General features: G+C 47.2%; 1 pseudogene; it reads right to left on the bottom strand.

Moving 5' to 3' along the window:
- Nucleotides 1–15,449: 15,449 nt before the first annotated feature.
- LOC144689006 (U2 spliceosomal RNA) lies at nucleotides 15,450–15,627 on the bottom strand (annotated as a pseudogene).
- Between the last annotated feature and the right edge of the window lie 1,447 nt (nucleotides 15,628–17,074).

Genomic DNA, 17,074 nt, shown 5'->3' with positions numbered 1-17,074 from the left:
TTGAGTTTTGGATCTAGATGGGGTTTCGTTAGGGTTTGCCTGTTACCCTAAGAATTCTACCTCAGACTGTTATTCGTAAAAAAAAAATCACTATTTTTTATTTACAACTCTATGTACAGCTCAGTACTCTACACATGATTGCATTTCTGGTTCCACCAAATCTCAGTCTCTTAGACATGTGACATTCCATCATAGTTACATCAATATCAGGTGCTCCTGATGTTAACCCTTTACTCTTATAGTTCTTACCCCAGCCTTTTATATCATGACGGGGTGGGGTCTCCCACTTTGTAACTGCGCAATGTTGGAAGAGATTGACTAGTAATATATTAAAAATCCTCCATTTAGACGCACTTTCTGTCAACATTTCCCCATTATAAATTCCTTTGGTCTTACCCAATTAGAAATGGTTTCAAATCAATGTCAAATATAGTTTATAATGTTGAAACTTAGAATCTCAATCCTCCTGAGATTGCAAATGATTATGAAAAGGGCTTCTCTGAACTTTGTATTTGTTAAAGGAATTGTGACAGACATGCTGAAAAATGGCTAAGGATTACGGATCATTTACTTTCCTAATGCATACAGTTCTTATTTCCATGTAGTGGATGGAAATGCTGCTATTTTTTATTAAAAACTGTGATCTGACAGTCCCTACTTGAGATCAACCTTGATAAGATTACATTTTATTTTCCTCTGGTAAAAGGGAAGCTCTCTTTATCAAATTTGTTCCGTAGTTTTCAATTGTTTCACAGGATATTTGGTCTCTTCACTTAAGAATGATAAACCATTGTGCAAAGAAATGAAAAATTGTCTGAAAATCCTGCAAAAGTGGCATTATTGTAGATAGCTCTTTCACCAATCAGGATGCTGCCTGGATTCCCCTGATTTATTGGACTCGTGCAGTGTGATAATCTAACACAAGCATCTTGTGGAAGATGAGGAATCACAGACTGCCCTGCTGAAATAGGAGGGAAACAAACTCCCCTAGGGGGTTAAAGCACAGAGAAAGAAAAGAAAGTGAAACCTCATTGAGCGTATCTTGCTCCAACAGCCACTGGCTAGCTCTTACATGCGCTTTGAATTACTCAATTCACAAAAGGAACCAAAACAAAACCCCTTCCTTTAAAAAAAAACCTCAGTTGCAAACTCATTGAACTGTATTACGAAATGAATGTATTCACAGCCTAAGATCCATGCTCCGTGGGTGAAAAACCCTGAGGACTATCACTTAAATGCTGTAACGCCTGGGGATGGGGTTTTGAGTAAAAAGGGAGGTTTCCATATAAAACCAGATGTTCTGCCACTTAGCATGGTTACCATTTGAGGAAATGAAATGAGCACTTCCAATGAAACAAATTTGACAGAATTGCTAAATGGGCTGCTGATGTGCTTCTGGTCTTGCCTGGAAGTAAGAGGTCACACTCCAGCTAAACAATGTTTGAGACACACTTCAAAACAGGAATGCATTGCAGTGCAGCATCGGTTTTAAGCAATTTTATTACCATTTCAGATGGCATAAAAAGAGGATCCACATCAAAGCAGAGAAAGAAGGAATCACCAAGTTGGCCAATTTATTTCTGTTCACTCCTATTCCATCAATAGAACCACTTACCCATTGTTACTACACTTGAAGAAAGTCTTGAACAGAAATGGTGGTGGCTCAGAATTTTTGATGTAATTAGAAAATAAATTAACAATGAACAAGTCCACATCCTTAGTCCAAATTATTTGTGTTTAATACAATTCTAATTTCAGCAATGGCATTTGCATGAAATAGGTCAATTCTCATTTACTCTTATATAGAATTCCTGATCAAATCGTCAAACAATAACTTCAGGGTGAGTTCCTATCTGGCCTTTTCTTGAAAATTTGTTCCATTCAGCTCTGGTTGTTGGCCTTGTGATTGGCAAACTAAATAGCTGCAGGCAGAACTCAGTGGAGATTGCTAGTTAGATCTACATACACAATTTGAAACATCCACTTTTCCTGTAGTGCACTGGCTTGACATATTCCAATTAAGAAGGCTAATGATGCCAACTGGGCCATTAACTTTATTGCATAATTCATATGCAATATGAAAGTTATATTATCATATCTCCTGCTTCAGGAGATGAGAAAACAAAGGTTTCCAGATAGTCCTACTTAAAGGGTGTTGAAAGTAACCCTGAGGGGTCAGTCTGGTTACCTATGCTTCAACATACTTTAACTTTTACAAGCATACTTTTACATGCTTTATTCGGTACTGCTTTGATTTGTTCATTCTCATCCGAGCTACTCAATCGATTATTTTGTTGCTACGTGCAGTGAATCAGTACCCTATGTCTGCCAATTTCAAGTGACATCGATAAAATTGACAAAGAAATCCATAGTCCAAGCTGGAAATAACCATATTGCAATTTGATGGCTGGGCTGGGGGAGGTGATAGTGAAGACCAGATGAAAATAAAAGAAAAAAGTGCAAGGGCCAATCTCCAATTGCTTTCCTGTGTTTCCTTTGCAAGTGAAGTTACCTACACATGTGCTGGATTTGACTATATATTTGTAAGTTCTTTTGAACTTAAATTCTAATTTTGTTTGTTCCAGGCTTTAACCATTCAGGCAACAGGAGACAGTTTGGTGAAGTAACTCAGGAAAATTTAATAAGTCATAAGTTAATACTTATCACAGCAGGGCAGCAACTTTACATTCATACTACAGTTCTTGCTTCCTGGTTCAGCTTTGGGTGCAGGTCAACGCTCAGTCCTCTCTCTCTCTCTCTCTCTCTCTGGATTCTGCTCTTCTGCTTTCAGCTGACAAGCAGTCCTCAGTTTCAGTATCAGCGCACCTTGGACAGTGAAAGCTGCAGCTTATTAACACTTCCCAAGTCACAACCCACAGTGTGATCAATCAAGTTATTGTATTCTGATTGGCCTAAGGGGTGCATGATCAGTCTGTGATTGGCTCTAAGGGTGATCGTCATCAACTGATATTACTTCTCACAAGTTTATTTCTGTTATTCTAATGACTTCTTGCTAAGACAAAAGGGTGTTTTATGATATCTTCCTTTGACCATTTGTTTAGGATAGGGGAGGCATGCTATCCTGTCCGCATGAATGATACCCTGAGCTCATCATCTCAGAACCCTTATCAATAACTGTCTCTAGAGGACATCTTCTGGGTGACGTTTTTCTCTCCGTGATTGTTGGTAATTGGAATAAATTACTATACTTTTAAAACAAAGGGATCATTTGAAGAAGTTGCTTATAACCTGAACACTATATAGGCCTAATGCAAAAGATTACAAAATAGGTAATATTTAAAAGTTATACAGAGTGTGTATAAAATATAAGTCCATCTCAGTAATCAGTGTTTAAAATGTAATGTAGTTGTACATGTAATGTATTGTAATGTAATGTAGTATACATTCAATTAATAAATAGTCTTGAGTGATAAACATCTAAAAAGATTATACAGTTACAAAACTAGTCACACACTGTTACAAAAGTTAGTTCCTAATACAAAGAATACATTGGGCAGAATTTTGCTGTTGGCAAACAGGGGGCGGGGCCCGCTCGCCGATGCATAAAATGACGCGGGATGAACCCCCAACGTCACCCCGCCCCATTTAAATTTTCAGGAAGGCGGGGGCGCAGCAAAATCAGCTGTGGGCCCGCCGACCTGTCAATGGTCAATTGAGGCCATTGATAGGATCATTTAAACAATTAAGGGACCTGCCCGTCCAACCTTAAGGTTGGTGGGCAGGCCAGGAGCCCCGGCGGCAAATAGTAAAAACAGGAAACCTCATCCACCGGATGAGGTTTTGAAAAGTTGAATAAAATTATAGTGTAAATTATGAACATGTCCCGTCTCATGTGACATTGTCACATGAGGGGGACATGTTAGGGAATTTTTTTTTTCTACTTTTAATATTTTTCAAAGTGTCAGTGATCTCCCTGAGGCAGCACTTACCCTCAGGGAGATGTGAGCTCTTTTGTGCGCATGCGCGAAAGAGCGCACTCTCATTTTTGGGGAATCCCCCCACCTGCACAGGAAGCACATAGCGCTTCCGGCCGGACGTCACGCTGGGCGGGCCTTAATTGGCCCGCCCACGTAAAATAGCGGTGCGGCTCACTGGCCCGCTTCTCCGGCGGGGATCGGCTCCCCGCCCACCGGAGATTGGGTCGGGCCCACCCGCCCAACAGGCAGAAAATTCTGCCCATTGTGTCAAATATAATTGCTTTCTTCTAAAACACTACAAAGTAAAACTAGCTTGGTGTAGGACACAACTGTTGTTATTCTTTCCTTCCTACCTTCCCTTTCCTGATAACACCCTGTTCTGTTAAGGATCTATGGTGTGGGAGAATATAAACTTGCCCATTCAACCTTGAAGGTGGCAACTCAGTGTGGCTCTGTAATATGGTGATAAGTGCAACAAGGGCCTCTTCATCAGTTGTTCTGTAATTAACTTACGAGTATGTTACCTCATTGTGTCTAAAATCCCATGGTGCCTTTCTCTGTCAAATGAAGCCAAGCAGAGTCACATGATATTAACTGCTGGTGTCCTCTATTGGTTACAGTTTAAAAATATAGTATACTACAAGGTTAACTGAGCAATATACTTTGATTGTGTGATCTAAACTAAAACTAAACATTAAACACCATTTTCCCTACACATTAATTAGGTAATTATTTCTCTTTGAATTTATTATTGGCTGTTTCCTTCTACAAAGAGGCTCCACAGAAGAGAGGGTCTATAATATGTAAAAACACTTTGTCTGCACACATTCCTACCAACTTCATCCATTATAAACTCTAGTGGCCACACTTACAACGGAAGCTATCTTTGGAAACATTGTATTGTAATTCTATGCGCTCACCAGTGCAATGTCACCATTGGAGGTAGGATGTATTTATAGCATCGTTACAGTGGTAGTTTCCATTTTAATTGTGCAGTTGGAAACTCATCATGGAAATATACGGATATGGACAGAAAGTTCGATCTACCTTGACCCATTGCCCTCAGGTGTGTTGTCGCGACATTTGGTTTTAGATTACTCGCAATTTTCTTCAGCTACCTATTGAGTAAACTGAAGCCACCGTCTCTGGCCTTTACATAAAGTCTGTATCTTTCCAGCTAATTGTACCTGCCTCTCTCAGTCTGACCCAGGCTTGTCACAACTTCAGAAATCCAGAGCTGAGCTTCTAACCTCATCTTCATATCATCACAAAAAAAGGCAAGTGCCACCCCACCTCCACTTTGGCTGCTGCCGAAACCCTGATTTGTGTATTTGTCACCTCCAAACCCGACTATTCCAATCATTTCATGGCTTCCCCATCCACCACCCTCTGTCAACTGCATTGTATCCGATGCTGCCTACGCTCTATTCTTCAACAAGTTCATTTCACCCATCACCCTTGTCCTTGCTGACCTTCATTGGCCTCTGGTTCCCTAATGCTTCCAACTTAAAAACTCTCATCCTCCTAGTTAAATGAGTTTATGCGTTGTACCACTAAATTCTCCAGCCATAAGTCCCACCCTTTCAAACTCTATTCTTTTGACTCCAATATTTTGTGCATCCCTCCCTCCTTTGCCCATTATTGGCAGCTACCTAGGCTCCGCCCTCTCAAAACTCCTGTGCCTCCGCCTCTCCAACTTATAACGCCCTCATGAAAAAACACCTTTTTTAAGCAAAGTTTTTGGTTATTCCACCTTCGCTGGTTTGGGATGATGGGCTGAATAGCCTCCTCCTGCTCTACATCGTTCTATGACCTGCTTCTTTGGATCAGTTTCCTTATTTTTCTGCCACTGTGGTGCCATTGGATATTTTTCTATTAATGTTATATAAATGAAAGATTTTTGTTGCTATTGATTAATCGAGTACATTTTACATCTGATATACGAGGCATGTTTTTAAATCAAAAGCTTCCATAGAAAATGTGCCCTTGAGTAAAATTGTTGCCTGCAGTACCAGTAGGTAGCACAAAATATAAGGCAGGATTTTTCCCTCATTGGGCAGGCATCGTGGACAGGCCTGAGAGTGTCCGCAAAACTGACCACTGCCTGCAATTGGGCCCCGACTGCGATGTGACGCTGGCAGGCCAATTAAGGCCCGCCCAGCGTGAAACCCGGCTCGTCACTGACCGGGAAGGGCCGAGCAGGGGCGGGGGCCTGTTGGCTGCCGGGTCCAATGGTGACCCAGTGACCAGTTTGAAAACAGGCCTAGCAGCCCCAGGAAGGAAGGAAGATCTGTCTTCCGTTATAAAGATGGGCCCAAGTGCGGCAGCAAACGCCAGGCGGGAGGACAGTTCGGGTGGGAACTCACCCTCCCACTATTTTGATGAGTGCCTCGCTGTCCTCCTGGAGGAGGTGGCTGCCAGGAGGGACATCCTTATCCCCAGAGATGGGAGAAGGAGGCCATTTCACCTCACCAAGAGGGCATGGGAGGGGGGTGGCAGCCTTGGTGAGCAGCCATGACATGGTGCGGCACACCTGGGTGTGGTGCTGGAAGCGCTTCAATGACCTGCTGCGCTCAGGAAGGGTGAGTACCGTGTTGGCATGGATCAGTGTGCAGAAGTGTTAATCTTCAGAAGTGTCCCCCCATGGATCTCAGGGGTGCTAGAGTCTGAGTGCCAACTGCCAATGATGCTGGAGCTGGCCAAGGGGATGAGCCCTGTCTGCTTGGACTGAGTGCCTTGTGGCTCGAGGGCCACAACTCGGGTGTGCCCTGCGATGTGTTCCTCAGCTGGGGTTGGCCAGGCTGCAATGGCGCTGCAGGTAGAGAGTGGGCTAATCAACGCTCCTCTGTACTTTCAGGAGAAGACAAGCCATAACCAAGCCGAGAGGGCACACTCCCCGTGCAACCAAGCATGGAGAGGCGGGGCTGCCAGACGAAGGTAAGAGCGCTGTGCACAGAGGTGAGACTTTTGGATTGTGCAACCATTCTAGTCAGTCTCCTCATTGATGTGAGTCTCGAACCTGGAGACCCCATTGTTCATTGAAAGATGATGGCACCATGATGCAGATCTCCGTTGTCTCACCAGGGTGCCTGACATGCGCAGTGACAGTGTGATGATTATAACTACTGACATGTCCTTCCTCTCCCTTTTAGGTTCACCAGCAGGTGTCCCATCCGCAGACCCTGAAGGGCCACCCCTGACACCGGAGGGCCACAGGGCGTCATTTTCACCTGCATCATACCCGTGCTCTGAAGCAGGCACCAGCGCAGATACCAGCACCTCAATGGGCATTAGAGCAGCGGCTAGTATCTGGGTGCACATTGGTGAGGGCAATTCACAGTCACTTGAGGTGCAGGCGGAGGCAGAGAATGCCCAGGGCGCCAGCAGTCGGAGGGCTGCTGGGGACCAGGAGGATGCTCAGTTGAAGGCTGATGATGACTCTCTGGAATCATCCATTAGGTGGCAGATGCTGGGTGTCCAGTGAGACGTGCGGATGGATCTAGCGGAGACCCATGAGGGCCTGCGTGCCATGGTCTCTGTGATGGAAGAGTCCATGTGGAGCGTGAGCACTGCGTTGATCATCAGGGGCGAGCGCACTGCCTTCTCCATTGAGAGAGTGGTGACTCTCATGGATAGGCAGCTCCAGGGACAGAATGAGAGGTGATTTTATGTTCATTTATTTTTACTTTATCAATACTGGTCTGGGAATGAAGACCAGGGAAGTTTATGTAAATAGTTTAGATTTGACAAAATGAGATAAATTTTGTTTTTGTCGTCATGGCCTGAGTTTGCATCACATTTTTATTTTATTGGTGCAGGGTATGCCAGTGTGTAATGCTGGACGTACATGGCTCTGAACTTTATTACGCAGGCACTGAGTGTTCTTTGGGTTCAATTGAAAGGGTCCTTTCAGACATTGGGAAGGAGGAGACAGCGCTGGCATGTGTTTGAAGCTGATCTTTGGTAGCCTAGCTGAAGGAGCGTTGGATCAAGGCATCCCTGGTGTCCCTGTATCTCTGGAGATTACTGATGTCTGCCTCCATGCCCTCAGCGTTCTCCTCACCGTGCTCATTTCATACTCACTACTGGACTCATCATCTGTGGCCTGTGCAGCTGCATCAAGATCCCCTTCCTCCAGTGGGTCCCCCCTTGCCAGTGCCAGATTGTGGAGAGCGCAGCATGTAACCACGATCAGTGACACCTGCTGTGGGGGGCATTGTAGCTCTTTCCCTGATTGGTCCAGGCATTGGGAAATGCAGTTTGAGAAGGCCTATGGTCCTCTCTACCATCGCCCTTGTGGAGCCATGATTCGTTTTGTACCGTTGCTCTGCCTCTGTTCTTGGATGGCAGAGAGGCGTCATGAGCCACCCTCTGAGGGGATAGCCCTTGTCACCCAGCAGCCATCCATCCAGCCGGGCTGGAGCACTGAAGAGACCCGGCACCTGGGAGTGTCTGAGGATGTAGGCGTCGTGGGAGCTGCCTGGGTACCTTGCACGGACTTGTAGGATCAGCATCCTGTGGTCACACACTGTCTGCACATTCATGGAGTGGAAGCCCTGCCTGTAAACAAAGGTGCCCGGCTGATCCACTGGTGCCTTGATGGCCACATGTGTGCAGTCGATGGCACCCTGGATCCGGGGGAACCCAGCAATCACTGCAAAGTCTCTGGCTCACTGTGCCTGGCTGGTCTCGTCCGTACGGTAAAGAATAAAGGTTAAGTACCCGCCTGAACAGAGCTTCTGTCACCAGCTTGATGCAACTTAGGACAGCAGGGGAGGTGGTGGTGGCATAGTGGTATTGGCACTGGCACTGGACTAGTAATCCAGAAACCCAGGGTAATGTTTTGGAGGGCCTGGGTTCGAATCCCACCACCGCAGATGGTGGAATTTGAATTCAATAAAAATCTGGAATTAAAAGTTTAATGATGACCATGAAACCATTGTGAATTGTTGTAAAACCCATCTCCATCTGGTTCACTACTGCCCTTTAGGGAAGAAAATCTGCTGTCCTTACCTCCAGATTGGCTCTTAGTCAACTGTGAAGTCTGGGGCATGGGCCAGTGACACCCACATCCAATGAATTTTTTAAAAAGCTGATTGGGAGACTCCACACAGAAGCTGTGGGCCACTGTGACCACCCACACAGCTGGAGCTGATCTCAGGCTCAATCATCTGACAAATGGGGGTGATGGTCTCCCTTAAGAGGCGGAGCCTCCTTTAGCATTGCACCTTGGACATATTGAGGTAGCTGCATCACCGCCTGTAAACCCTAGCAATAGGATAGCGGTGTCTCCTGCGGCCCCTTCGACCTTGGACTACCTGCTGGCCCTGTGCCTGCACCTCTCCTCCTACAGGTCCCTCCCCTGTAAGTGTCCCTTAGGGATACCTGGCCTTCTCACCCTTCTGCCCCTCTCTTCCTCCTCAGAGGATGTGCCACCAGCGGGGAGCACAATCCCCGTTACCAGGGTAAAAGAAGACTGTCTGATACCTGGAAGGGTCCACATGGTCTGGATCCTCCGGGGGCCAGGCAGGCAGCAATGTGGCCTGGGAATGCTAAGAATGAGGCCCCAAACAGAGATGAAGCTGCCAAATACCAATAAGCAATCAGCTGCAAACTGTCTCCAAAACTCCTCACCACTCACACTGGCGATGCTGCTGATGCTTTTCATCCCGCCCTTGGATGAGGTTTGTGAAATGTCGGCTGGCTGCCAGCCCGTTTTGCCTGAAAATCGCACGGGCAAGGAAAAATCACAGACTATTGGACTGTTAAGGGCCTTAAGTGGCCTGTCAATTAATGGCGGGCGTGCGTGCCTGCCGAGCGAAATATCGTGCGAATGCGCAATGACATCACGATGCTCACCCGACGTCATCGCGCACTATTTTACTCCCATTCAGATCGAGCACACGCCAACCCGCAGGATGAAAAATTCTGCCTACAGGGTTTTTCAATTATATTGATGTTGCTCCTTCTCCGTGATAGATTTAGCCAATCTCATGGCATACACTAAGTGCTATATAGCAGTGAGGCTTCATTGTTTAAAAAAAAACTTTGACTACGCATTTCAGTTTCTGAGTAATACATTTGACACTATCTTTACAATCCTTTTAAAATACTTTTCCCCCCTTCCAGACCTTCTGGTCTCATCTTTTGCCATCTACTCTTCTCCTTCCTTGCCTTAATTAGACAACCACCCAGGATATATAGCAATTAATTATTGATATTAATAACTAATTTACTTTCCATTAACCCTTTGTTCCACCTTTGCATCTTCCTGCCTGCTCTTCACCATCACGAGAGGGATCAGCAGGTTCTCACAGAAAACTTTAAAACGAGAATAAACAGCGATTGTGTCCTTCGCCTGTCCCTGCTCCCACTGTGCAGCACTTTTCTCATTGGCGTCAGCAGCCTGGACCCGAAGATTGCGGCATTTTTCCCACACATTAGATGGATCGCTGTCAATTGGCTGACTAAACTGCACTCACAATAGCCAGAAAAACCAATGGGAAAATCAGTCTCAAGGCGCGATGAACATTGCCTCTTCTTCTTTCCTCCCTCTACCTTTCTCTTTCCTTTTCATCTCCCACACTCTCTCTATCGCCCATCAGTTTGCCTCACGGGGCCCAGATTTGGAGGGGGAGCCTAAGCTACTTATTTAAAGGTCTCTGAAAAATGATGGACGCCTTTGTATAGAACATAACAGCAAATTATGCAGGTCTTTTTCAGCTGTCGGCAGTTCCATTCCTGAACAACAGTGAAGATGAAACTAACCTCCAGTATTCCCAATGTGGTCTTATGATTTCACGTATGAGAGTCACCATCACGTCTCTACTTGTAAATTCTATGCTACTTGCCAGAAAACTCAGCCTTACCCCCATGATCCGCTACTTCTCAGCTCATGAAACTGAACTCCCAAACCCGTCCAGAAGCAAAATACTGTGGATGCTGAAAATCTGAAATAAAAACAGAAGCTGCTGGAAACATTCATCATGTGAGGCAGCATCTGTGGAGAGAGAAGCAGGGTTAAGATTTCAGGACCTGACCTTTCATCAGATAGGTGCCGAAAGAGGGTTACTTACCTGAAATATCAACTCTTATTTCTTTCTCCATAGATGCTGCTTGATCTGCTGGGTATTTCCAGCATTTTCTGTTTTTGTCCAAAACCCCTCTATTCTTCACTCTTAAACCTGAGAGAATCATAGCAGAAGTGGACTAGAAGGTCCACTGATTTTTGTTATTGCTATTTCAGCTGATTAGCCACGAACAAGAGTACATCTTATTCAATGCAAATGGCCCTGAATGAATAAAGAAGCTTTTATTTTTTCTCCTAATTTCAGAATAACAAAAGTACAAATGTATAAATGGGTCATAGGGTTGAGATTAAATGAATCTAAGTTTAAATGCAAACATTCTACTATTTGTAATTTTTTTGCCTCATGAAGTCCATGGTCACAATAAACTGGAAACCATTTTCAAATATTAATAGAGGTCCTGATATTATTATAAAATGGGTTATTTTCACAATGAAATTCTTCCTGGCATCCAGAAATATAATTCACATCATATTATCACATTGCAGATTGTGTGGAGTTAATTCTACAATCTTAAACTCCTCCACGGTGCAAAATATTTATTGGGCATAATTTAAGGGACCATTTGTCACTTGATTTTTCTTTTGGCATTCACAGAGCAACAATAGCCTCAAAACAGGGTGGATAGTCAGACTGCCCCTTTAAGCTTGATGATGGGGCTGGCTCCAGGTTGAAAGGGGCCTATTGCAACTTTCCAAAATGCCTCACGCTTTCAAGTTGTTGGCCTTTAATATGCAAATCAGGGTCCTATGTCTTAAATCGGATCCCGATTCCCGATTTGGGTCGGATCTGGTTAGAGAGTTTGGCAAGCAGGCTCCAGTCAGTTCTATAGGAGATGGAACTGAAGAGTCCTACCAAAGGTAAGTTTCAACTATTTTTGAGGCGGCGAAAGGAGCAGGAAAGCTCAGTCAAAAATAACCTGGGTTGCCTATGATTCAGTATCATTCTCCTCTCCGCTTCCAGACTACTTTACTAGAGGCTGGGGTGATCTACTATTGGTAGGCCTCAATCCAGTGAGCTAGCTGGGATGTCCATGTGGCAGGCTAATGTTCACCTGCCCAATGCAAATGAGGCCAGGCCCTCAGCTGCCTCTTTGCTTCCAGTGTGAGGGGCCTGTTGGTGCCTTTTAGGTTGGAACTAAAAAGAGCCCAATACTTAAAGTCTCCTTTTGTCAGATCTTGGACACCGGATGTGTTAGCCTCTGTTTCCTCTTTGCAAGATGCAGGTGAGCCTGTTGTGTGGTTGTAGCAATTTTTATTTTTATTTCCACTCGTGAGATGGAAAATTCTGTCCTCCTTGGCGTCTTGGCGGGTGTGAGTGGGCAAAATGACTGGAAGGCCAAAAATCGGCTTCACTACGTTGTGAAACCAGTTTGCGATCATCCACTCCACCTGTCAATGGCTGGTCGCGTTTCGCGCCGCCGGATGTCGGGAAGGCCATTTTAATACATCTGCATATCATTATAATCCCAGCTCGCCGGAATCATCCCCCCACGTCGGATCATCTGGGCACATTGGCGTGATTGCATATGACGTGTTTCACAGTTGTACATAAGCAGCATGTACCTAGCGAGGTGCACTTCGCTTGGGACTTCCAGGTTTGTTTGCCTACCTTGCTTCGGTCAGCACTCATGGTCATCAGTGCCAGGCTTCACAACAGCGCTATATCATTTTTAAGGGGGCTCATGGGTAGGTCTCGGACAGGGATAGCTTTTCATCGGCTGCAGGGCTTGGGCTTGTTTGGGGAGGGGGGAGAAGTGGCCTCAGGCAAGGGAAGAGGCTGCAGGGTGAGGGCTTTACTGGGGAAGTGGGGTATCCCAGGGTTTGTGTGGGGGCACATGTTGATCTGTGCAAGAAGCCTCAAGATGGTGAGGGCTGAGGAGGCAGTCTCCAGAGGAGATGAGGCCAGATGGAGATGTGAGGGTATGTGTGTGACAGAGTGAGTGCTGATGTCCCTTGAGCTGGCAGTGAATGAGATGCCAGTGAATGTGTGATGGGCTTGTGAGTGTGTGAGGTCAGAGTGATGAGATGGTTGCCTTACCCTGGCAGCAGGGACGAGATCATTCATCCTCTTTCTGCACTGGACGGCCAACCTTTTCAGTGCAGTATTGGCACTGACCACCACTGCCACCGCCTCCCAAGCCAGAGTGGCGAGATTGCTGGGCCTGCTGCAGCCAGAGTGGGTGCGGAGGACATCATGGCGCGCCTCAAAAAGGCATTCCAGTGATGGGCCATTGAGCTCTTCTTGGATTCCAGGGCCAGGTCTTCACTGGAGCAGTCCTGGGTTGCGAGCATTGAGAACTGTGTGCATGGTTGCGGTTTAGATATGGCACCTGGAGTGAGAAAATGGTGAGGTCACTACGTGGTGGGCAATTCAGAGATCGCCTGCCAATGAGACGGTGTGTTTCCTGTGTCTACATAATTAGTGAGGTGGGAAGCAGACAATATCTCATGAAAAGCTGCCATTATGGCTGGCGGGCAAAACGCTCTTTTTCCCGCCCACTACCGCACTTAGTGAAAATCTGGGACAATTCCGCCCACACACGTACCTGCCAGCTGCAATGGTGGCTTCTCATGCCATATCGTCCCAAAGCCGCCGCATTAATTCCGCATTCCTGGGAAACACACTGTTTCCAAGGCAGGCGGGCTCTCATTCACCTACCACGCAATCACCTCGTGCTTCATCACGCTGGCCGCCATATTGAAAATGCAGCTCTGCATACACGTCTCAGTGCTTCCAGCCCACGACTGCTGCAAGGAAGACATGATCCTGAAAGGCAAAAGGACTGCAGCCTCAGGTTCATTGATGCACCCCTCGAGTGCCTTTTGGACGCTGTGGAGGCTCGCCATGATGGCTTCTCCCCCCGCACTGGCCGCAGGATGGGCAGCAACATCACTAATCCGGCTCGGCAGGCAGTGGCAGTGGTGGTCAGCACCAATGCCCTGCAAAAGAGGACAACCCCCAGTGCCGCAAGAGGATGAATGATCTCCTCTGTCTGCCAGGGTGAGTCAATCTTCTCATCACTCTCAACTTACACACTCATCACACATCCACAGGGCCCTCACTCACTGCCAGTTCAAGGGACATCACCATTCACTCTCTCACACACACCGTCATTGTCCTCATCCTGTCCATGGGACTACCCACCACCCACACACGCCAGACATACTTATCATCTGGCCTGACAGGCATCCTGCTTACACTCTTTCCATCACTATTCACGCAGAACAAGCTGGCACACTACAAGCTCCTCACGGACTTTGAAAATGGAGCCATCCAGCTGGCCGACAAGGATCTGGACCATGCCTGTGCTGACGGTGAAGTTGGCAGTGCTCTACCAAGTGAGGGTCCAGCAGTGCACCTTCCATCAGACAATCATGTTGTGAGTGATGTTTCCTGTTTCACAGGCCACTGCCATGCACTAATTATCTCTCCTTGCTTCCACAGGCACATCTGGAGAACTGTCAATGCAGTCCACGACCCTGGGGCCTGAAGGAAGCTCAGAAAAGGAATCTGCTGAAACCCTCCCTGAAGACCTGTCACAGTGCTCACCGTACCCTCTAACAGCACAGAGACACACACTCAGTGGGACCTAGCTTTAGAATAGCCTCGGGATCACAATCTGTTAAGCACATTGCACTTTCTGATCCATAGCAAGCGGCAGCAGGGACTTCCCAGGTGTCCGGCACTCGGAGGACTGCTGAAAGACAGAATATTGCTGAGTCCGAGTCAGATGGCAAGCCTCTGGACTCAGTCATAGCACAGTTGCTGGAGCTGCAAAGGCAAGCTCAGGAACATCAGGAAGGGATCTCCGCTGCACTCCTCAGATTGCAAGGCATGATAGAGGAGTCCATCTGCTATGGCAGCGCACATATCCTCTGCACCGGCATGCCAATTCACCGAAGTCAACACTGGTAGGATGGCGACCACCGGGAGACCTTGGTCAAGGACATCGCTCCTGCACTGCTGCGTGGGCTGGATTCCAGCGCTGATGCCATAGTTGGCCTCCAACAATGTGTACGCGAGATGGATTTGGGGCAGCTCAATCTCACTTCAGTTACCCCTTCTCCTCAATGACTCAGCCAGGGGCCCTTGGGCACCCATAGGGAGGAGGATCAGCAGGTGCACACCCCAGAGCCATCCATCCAGGTTACTCCGGGGGTGCCCAGCCCACTCTCTTCCAAATCCTCTCTTCCTGGGACCTCAGCAGCTCCAGCTCCACAGGCCGAGGAGGGTGCCACTGCCACACAGCAGGGCCCAAAAGCAAGCCAAGGCCCTCCAGGTCTCAGCTCTCCAGAGGACGCCTGCCAAGGTCACCACAGACATGGCATGGCAATCAGCAGGCTGCCGCCAAGACGCTGTGGATGTCTGGGGAGCACCAAGACAAAGCGGCAGGGTTAGGAAGGTTAAGAAGATGTAACTGTTTTGTGTTACCATTCCCAGAGATACTGAAATACCGGGTCGATGCGTGGAGTGGACGGAGCAAGCCCCTATTCCATCTCCCTGCTCCAAAAATCAATTTAACATATGGTCCCCAGATAAGGGACGTATCAGATATTAAACTGATAAGAACAGATACTGCACAGCCTGAGCACGGGTGTTAATCATTTGTACATAATGTCTCCCTGCTCCTTGTTCTGATGAGTAGTGTTCGTGTCACTCAGATGTGAAACTTTCCTGCACAAGATAAAGGCAGGTGTCTCAGTCCAGGGCCTCTTCCCTATGACTTGTGCAGCCTTCAGACCAACATAATGGTCTAGTCTCACACTTCCTGGGCACATTACTGATGCCAGCACCTCAATAGTGCTTGTCATTGCTGCCAAAATGTCATGGACAGGCATCACAAAGTTCCGTAATTCACTCTGTGTGCTCTCAGTGCCTTTAAGGTGGGGCTGGTACCCATTTCATCAGCATCAGTGACCAGTGACACTGTGCTCCTGAAGGTGCTGAAGGCAGACAAAAGATCAGGTGTTGTTAAAGTTTCATAGCTGCATCTCCATGATATGACCCTGATTGCAAAGCACAAGCGAGCTGCCCTGGGCCAGACAAGTGTCAGATATTCTGAGAGGTTAGGTGAAGATCTATGGAGTGTCCTCACTGCATGTTGTCATCATCATCCTGCAATTGAGTGACAATTAGGGCTTCCATTTCGTCTCCATGACAGAAGCATTATCACAGATGGTATGTGCACTGCCATAAGCCAGACTGGAGTCAAACATTCATAAATGCAATGTGAGGATCTATGGTGTCTCCTCACTGCATGTCATTATCATCCTCTACAAATCTAGCAGCTATGAGGGCGTTCCAAACACACCTGCCTCATCTGACAAGTGCGGGGGCCTCATCGCCCTCATCACCGTCGGCGTCCTCCCCAGCGGAGGAGAGCTCCAGCTCCTGCATCTCCTCCTCAGCCAGTTCCTCTCCCTGTTGCAGTGCCAGGTTGAAAAGTGTGCAACAGGCAACAACGATGCGTGACACCCTCTGTGGACTTTATTGCAGGGCTCCACCAGACCGGTCCAGGCACCAGAAACTCATTTTCAGCATCCCAATGGTTTGCTCCACCAAGTTTTGAGTTGCAGCATGAGCCTCGTTATACATTCACTCTACTGCAGTCTGAGGCTGTGGTACAGGTGTCATCAGCCACGACCTCTGCGGGTAGCCCTTGTCCCCGAGGAGCCAAACCCGGCAGCCTCTATGGACCCTGGAAGACCCCAGCGATCTGTGACTGACTGAGAATGTAGGAGTTGTGCACACTCCCTGGAAACCATGCACACAACTGCAGGAGGCATTTGTGGTGGTCGCACACCAGCTGCATATTCAGTGAATGGAATCCCTTGCGGTTGACATAGCTAATCGCGTGTTACAACAGAGATCTGAGCGCCATGTGAGTGCAGTCGATGGCACTCTGCACCTGTGGGGAACCTAAGATCTGGGAAAATCCCAACGCTCTTGCATCCTGGCTCTCCTGGTCCCGGGTGAAATGCACAAAGTTGTGTGCCCTCGCAAAGATGGCTTCTGTGACATCATGGATGCATTTGTGGGTGGCGG

Source organism: Cetorhinus maximus, chromosome 1 (genome assembly GCF_964194155.1).
Source record: "Cetorhinus maximus chromosome 1, sCetMax3.hap1.1, whole genome shotgun sequence".
Taxonomy (NCBI): Eukaryota; Metazoa; Chordata; class Chondrichthyes; order Lamniformes; family Cetorhinidae; genus Cetorhinus; species Cetorhinus maximus.
This window is presented reverse-complemented; position numbering and strand designations above follow the sequence as displayed.